We start from the raw sequence: 7213 nt of genomic DNA, 5'->3' as shown, positions 1-7213 counted from the left end.
GTGGAATCTAAAAGAACCAAATTCTTGGAAGTTGAGAGTGGAATGGTGGTTACCAGGGGCTGGGGGAGGGGAAATGGGGAGTTGCTGTTCGAGGGGTATGAAGGTTCACCTATGCAATGTGAACAGGTTCTGGAGCTCTGCTTACGACACTGTGCCGACAATTAACAGGCCTGTGCTGTGCACTTAAAGACCTGTTAAGAGGGTGGATCTTGTGTTAAGCGTTCGTATAGAAAGGAAAAAGGCAGGAGAGGACCAATCAGGCCCAGGCCCCCCAGTTCACACCCAGTGTGGGGTCCACCTGGGGCAGGTGCCCTTTAACTTTGAAAACCTTTCCTGGGGGAGCAGGAAGTGCTCGCCAACCCCACCGTCTGACCTAGCACCTACTAATGCCTTTTTTCCTGTTGCGACACTCAAAGTGTTAGCTTTGAGGTCATCAGGGGCCCCACCTCCAGGGTGGGGCAGGTCGAGTGAGGAAGGGAGGGTGGAATGGGGAGAGCCTCCGAGAGCTGCCAGCGTCCCAGGGTGCAGGGCTGGGCGTGCCTGCCGTGACCCAGCGCGGGCTGCTGACAACGCTCAGGTGTTGCCAGTGCTGGTCAGGGTTCTGCCCAGGAGCATCTGCCTCACACCCCAGGAGCCGGGCCGGCCAGGGCCAGAGCTTGGCTCAGCGTGACCCGCTCCTCAGCTGCAGGAAATGTTTCCCCGAGTCTGGCTGGGGGCCCCTCTCTGCATTGCAAGCCCGTCTTCTCTGGTGTCCTCACGTTACCTCACGGGGTAGGGTGACGACAGAAGCAGGAAGCAGCGATGATGAGAACTCTCAGGGAGGCGAGGGCCAGGCCCAGAGGGTGGAGAAGAGGAGCCATGACCTTCCAGAGCGGGAACATGGAAGGGGTGACAAGGGGAGTAAGCAGAGGGGAGGGGAGCCCCCCACGGACCCCGGCGCCCAGGAATGGAGATGGGGGAGCTCTCAAGCATCCCGAGGGGTCTCCAGCTGACTCAGCCCCTTAAAGGCGCAGAGAGCCTGCCCGGAGCTCCCGGGAGAGTGGTCCAGGACCCCTGACAGCAGCCCTCTCCTCTGGGGGCCCAACCAGGGAGCCAGAGCCAAGGGGGTCCCTGGGGGGCCAGTGAACAGAGAGACCCCACACCCAGCCGGCTCACAGGGCCTCGAAAGGCTGCAGAGGAACAGCCAGGGCCTTCCAGGACACCCTGTCTCTGTGGGGGGCTTGAGGGGCTTCTGGCCTGCCCGGAGGCAGACATGTGGTCACACCTCTCCTCACAGGGATGCGTCCTGGGGTGGCGATGGGCCTGCAGGCCGTGCTGGGGCGTCATGTAGAAAAGGCCAGAGGAGACGTGGAGCTGACGCGGATCTTGAAGAGGAATGACAGCCCAGGGCAGACCAGGGAGCATGCTGGTCCCCTGCAGTTGGGTTTGTGCTCAGATGGTGCTCTCCAGTGGCGACGCCCCGGCACACTCCGTACTGGGAACACACGTCACCTGTTTGTGGATAATCCTTGTTCTCATGACACCTGCCCCTCGAGATCTACGGCAAAGTTCAGGTGCAGGGCCTGGACCCTAGCACCGTGAGGCCGAGTGGGTGCAGCATGCCGCTGCGGGAGGCGTCGACACCAGTGGAGGCGGGTGGGGAAGCCGGTGAAGTGGCCGTCCTGCAGGACAGACGGACTTGCTGCACCCTCTATGGTGCAGAAGAAATGGGGAGATGGACGTGGAAGAGGTGGGAAAGCCGACCCTTGCTGACCATTCAACGAAGACGTGACCTCGTGCTAGACTCTGGGCCTGCAGTGACCCCTGACCCACCCTGTGAGGTGGCTTCTATTACTCAGCCCATTCTACAGATGAGGAAACTGAGGCACGGAGAGGTTGAGTCACAGAGCTGCTGTGGAAGGGCCAACAGGGTGGTACCAGGATCACCTCCCCTCCCATGGGGCCGGGGCTGAGGGACACTAAGTCTGGGACCCCAAGACGGCTGCTTGCCCTGGTCCAAGGCCAGGCTGGGGACCCCACCACCGACGTGACGAAAAGCAGTGTTGCAGCCCAGCCAGCAGCTGGGGGCACATAGAACAAGACTGACAGCCCCACCCCTGGACCCCTCTTCCTGGTCAGGGTGCATTCAAGGTGGAGCCAGGTGCCCAGGCTCCCGACTGCTCACTGTGCTCCGGGAGCCCCGGAGCAGAAACAGAAGGTGATCACACACCACAGCACGGCCCACACCTCCCGCTCAAAGGGCAGGGGCTCAGCCGGCACGCGGTTACTGGCCAGATGGATCCACTGGCCAGACGGGCCCAGGAGGAGGAGCAAACCCAGGGCTCAGACCAGGATTTCATCAGCCCCTCATCACTCCTGAGCTCCTAACCAAGAGCAGAAGCCATGTCCCCTCCCTCCAACACATGCTGTGGATGGACCAGAGCAGGACGCAGCCTGCAAGCCGAGAGGCTCAGAGAGGAGCAAGAGCTCCGGGGTGCTCTCCAGGGGTCCTGGTTACTGAAAGAAGCTAGGACCCTGTCCTCGGGAAATTGCAACCGAATTCTCTTGATTTTCGTTGCCCTCTGCTTCCTGGGAGGGGCTGCTTGAAGGCGAGGGCATTGCAAGGCTCTGCTGTCTCCTTCAGTGGCAGCGCCCCCACCATCCCACTGCTCCACCCACAGGCAGCAAGAGAAAGGGAGGGGCAGCCGCCCCAGCAAGGGGTGTGCCACCCCCAGAGCCTTCAGGCCACAGGCCCTTTGCACCAGCAGCACATGCCTCACGGAGCGCAGCACAGCCTCCTGTCTGCCCAGCAGCCTGGGACCGCCTCAGCTGATGCAGATGGACAGACACAGCCTGGGGTACCCTCAGCAGGGGACTCATAGTGCCCCTCCTCCTGGCTTTCCTCCACCCCCTTCCCTCTGCCCCTCCCTCACCCCTGTTCCCTGGGATCATCCCCTAATAAGCCACTGCACCCTGAGTCCCTGTCCTGGCTACATGATGGTTCTAGGGCCTGAGGGCCTCAGCAGCTGCCAGTCACCCAGGGCTCCGTGGGAGCCCTCCCCTCACGGCTGAGTTCACAGTGGCATGTGAGCTCCCAGCCCCACCCGCCAGGAGACCCTGGGCTGCCACGTCCCTGGTCTGAAGGCCAAGGTCCCATCAGGTGGCCCCCACGAGGCCCTCGGCAGCTCATGGCTTTTGAAAGCAGGGCATGTTTGGGAGGCCTGGGGGGGATCTCTGCACTTTCTGATCAATTTCTCCGTTAAAGGGAGAACTGCTCTAAAAAAATCGTCTGTTCATTTGAGAAGAAAGAGGTGAATCAGGCGGAGGCCAGGCCTTGAACAGATCCCACTTTTGTGGGTTACCAGCTGCTCGCTGAGCCCCCCTGTGTCCCCGCAGTCATGGCCGCCACACCAGGGTGCCCCTGGCTCTGCACAGCGGAGGGGCTGGCCCGCAAGCAGCCCAACAGTCTGGCAAGCCTCCTGGCCGCGGTCCAGGTGGGCAGGAGTCCAGTGGACTCCAGGACAGGCCAGGGGCAGCCTGCCAGGCCGGCCGGGTCGCTCATGTTTGCTTTGACAAATCACCACTTGGCCCCGTGGTGCCAGGAACATGATTTACGGGAGCGCCCATGACGGAGGCTCCCGGAGCCGGCCCGTCTGAAGTGTGGCGTTTGGGGCATTCTCGGAGGACTTCGCTCCAGGTCCTCAGTGGCCGAGGGGGATCGAGAGCTGTAAGGCAGAGGTGCCATGTGCACCTGGCCTGGTCCAGCTGGCGCTCCGTGCCCGCGGCGAGCCTGGGGCCAGGGCGGTGGCCTGTTGATGGTGCCCACCCCACCGTCAGCACCCCGCAGCCCGCGGCCTCCCCCAGAGCCTGGAGCACATGGGGCCAAACTCCTCTTGACAGTAGTGATTGGGGGTAGAGCCGCCCCCTCTCTCTTACCTAAGGCCCATTTTCCTGAGTAAATTCATTTTGCTAAGCACCCTTTCCCACATTCATAAATCTATTTCCTCTAGATCATTCCTTGAGCCAGCTTTTTCTCAACCAGGATTCCAGGAGAGAATGAGGCCTCACAGAAAGTGACCTGAGCGGCTGTGCTCTCCATCCGCCAGGGTGGTGGGGAGCGGCACCTTTCCAGACTTGGGGAGAGAAGGTCACTCAGAGGGCGTCTCGGGCATCGGCTGTGCTCCCTCCTGGACCCCTGGGGAAGGACGTGCAGCCTGCTGCTCTACTGCAAGGATGGCTTGCTCTGTGGGTGCATTGAAGCAAGCCGGCTCCCGCTGACGGACGAGGCCTGAGCTGGAGGAGCTGGAGGACTTGCCCGGGGTCCCGCTGGAGATGGCCCAGAGCTCCAGGAGGGCCTGCCCTGGGCTTGTGTCTTGACGTCCTCCCAACTGGCCACGTGGGGATCTAACCGTCCAGGGTCCACCGGGGGCTATGTCAACCTCGTGGCCGCCCTGCTGCCCTGGAGAGCCCAGCCTCCTCGTGACCCAGCTTCTGCGCTTCCCCATAGCAGATGGCGCTAATTCCTTCCCTCAGCCCACTAAGACCAATACATTGTGTCTGTGTGTGGTGATGGGTGTTAACCAGACTTATTGTGGCGATCATTTCACATTATATACATACATCGAATCATTATGTTGTATACCTGAAACTAATATAATGTTATACGTCAATTGTATCTCAACTGAAAAAAAAAACAATAAAATCAGGGAGTGGGGCAGTGACGCCTGGAGGCAGCTGAAGTCACCAGGAGAGAGATGATGGGAGCTTTTACAATGATGGGCCTGACTCCGCCGCTCAAGCTTAACTGCCCCAGACAGCAGCCTGGCTCTCCGGGTCCTGATGGGAGAGCACACTGCCTGCAAGGAGGTCCTGCCATTGTCATTGCCGTCACTGCCACACTGGATTAATCTGCAGGAAACTCGGGGACAGAGGGACGTGTTACGTGGCACTGCAGAGACGCAGCCAGCAAACTCTGGGACATAGGACATTCTACTGGACAGATGACCAGGTTTCTTGAACAAGTGAGTGACAGTTAAGCAGGGAGGGGAAGGGAGCAGGGAAGGGGGAGGAGAAAGGAAGAGTTCAAAAGAGCCTTTCGAGTCACATCAAGCTGTGGACTTTGTGTTCGAAGAAACCAACTCTAAAAAGCAGGCGTTCCGTCGGGCTCCCTCCTAAAGTGTTTTTCTGATGAAATGAGGTCCAGGGGTTGCTTTCAAAGCACCCAGGGAGAGGAAGGGGGTTCGGGAAGTTGGGGAGGGGGTTAGAGGTCAAACAAGATTGGCCGTGGTACCTTCACTCTGATGCTGACGTTTGAGAAGAATCATCATAAACAGTTTAAAACATAGCACAAAAAATTAACAACAGCAAAAAGCAGGCTAGTCCTTACCACGAAGCTGAACTCTGCCGGCCCTAACGTTGGACCAGGGACGATGGCAAAGGGAGGAGCGTGTGGCCTGGGGACGCGCGAGGAGAAAAGACAAACACTCCTCTTATGCTTATTTTGTACCTCATAGTTTTAAAGTGTTTAAGAAGCCTGCATTTTATGACATCTATAGTATTTTAGTATGCTGGTCCACATGACATGCTGAAATAGATCTATATTCATTGCTGGGAGTGTGCGCTCAAATACTTGCTATTGTTGAAGAACACGTTGCCACTGTCCTGGTGAGCTCAGGCCGTTATAACAAATACTCCAGTCTAGGGGCTTAAACTATAGGCATTTATTTCTCACAGTTCTGGGGGCTGGACGTCCGAGATCAAGGTGCTGGCCGATCCGGTGCCTGGTGAGAACCCGCTTCCTGGTTCACAGACAGTTGTCTCGCTGTTGTGTCCTCACGTGATGGAGAGATAAGCAAGCTCTCTCGTGTGTCTCTTCTTACAAGGACACTGATCCCATTCATGCAGCCCCCACTCTCATGACCTGATCACCTCCCGAGTGCCCCACCTCCTCATACCATCACACTGCGGATTGGGGTTTCAACACATGAATTTGGCGGGGACACAAACCTTCAGTCCATCACAATCACAGAGGCTTGGACACCACCCTCTGGGAAAACTCACAAGGCGGAGAGGCGGTGAAGGTCCTGCCCTCGTTGGCCCGGAGCTGTCCTGCCCTGACGCGGTCAGCGAGTTCCAAGCCTGCTGGCAGCCCAGCCGCAGGGAGCAGGCAGTGGCTGAATGCCTACAACACGCGCTTGGCCCCAGCCCACTCCGACCCTCTGCCCGCCACTGTCACCCTGATGTTCTCCCAAGAGACACAGTCTTCCCGGGAACTGTTGGTGTCCCCTCGGGGCCTAGGGGCTGTGTCCCCAATATGACAGAAATGCCAGGGTTGCATTTCCAGTTACATCTTTTAGAAATCGCCTGCCAGCAGAAAGCTGGGGACTAAAGCGCTCTGACACCCCATCCATCAAACACCCTAAGGGAGACCACAGGGGTGACAGAGAGTCCCCGACAATGCGTTCCCAACACCCCGGTCACCTCCACCCCCACACAGCCTCCTGAGTTCTCTTCTGCCTTCCCACTCACAGGGACATGCATGCGACGCAGACTTCCGCGGACAGCACTCCCACGGCACAGAGGCCACGAGGGAGGGGCCTGGCGCTCACTTTTCCAGGACTCAAAGTGACGAAGTTTTCAGGAATGCCAGGAATCATGAATTTCACCAGAAGGACACGCTTTCTTTGATGTCACTTCAGATCGCAAATCACAGAGTCCTCACATGATCCATCTTTGGAAATGTCCAAACACTCCGGGAATGCTGATGGGTTTGTTGCCCCAGCGCGGCCTCGTCCTCCGTAAATCGTTTCCTTCTCTGGGGCCTCTGACACTCGGCTCTGGGAGCCGACAGCCAGGAGGTGGAGAAGGCAGCCGCGTTTTTATGCACCATGGGCCAACTGGTAGTGCCTCCCCAGCCCTGTGTGGTGCCCCCCGCCGGCATCCATCAAGTTCTAGGACTAGGATTTTGTTTAATTTCATTCTTCCCAGCAAGGGCACAGGGAAACAAGTTAAAGAAACCCAGAGACGCGACTCCTGGCCCTGCTCGGATGCTGGAACCAGAGCAAACCCCCCGGAGGGAGCTCAGCCTTCTGAGAAGTCTCAGGGACACCTCCAGCATGGGGGTGAGCCTGGACGGCCATGTCAGCTGGCTGGGGTTGGGGGGAGACACATCCCCCTTCCATTTCAACTCCTGCTGTAAATGTCCTTATATCTGTCAGTCCTGCTCCCTGGCTCA

This window comes from Equus quagga, unplaced genomic scaffold (genome assembly GCF_021613505.1).
Source record: "Equus quagga isolate Etosha38 unplaced genomic scaffold, UCLA_HA_Equagga_1.0 73442_RagTag, whole genome shotgun sequence".
NCBI lineage: Eukaryota > Metazoa > Chordata > Mammalia > Perissodactyla > Equidae > Equus > Equus quagga.
Note: the sequence above shows the minus strand (reverse complement) of the source record.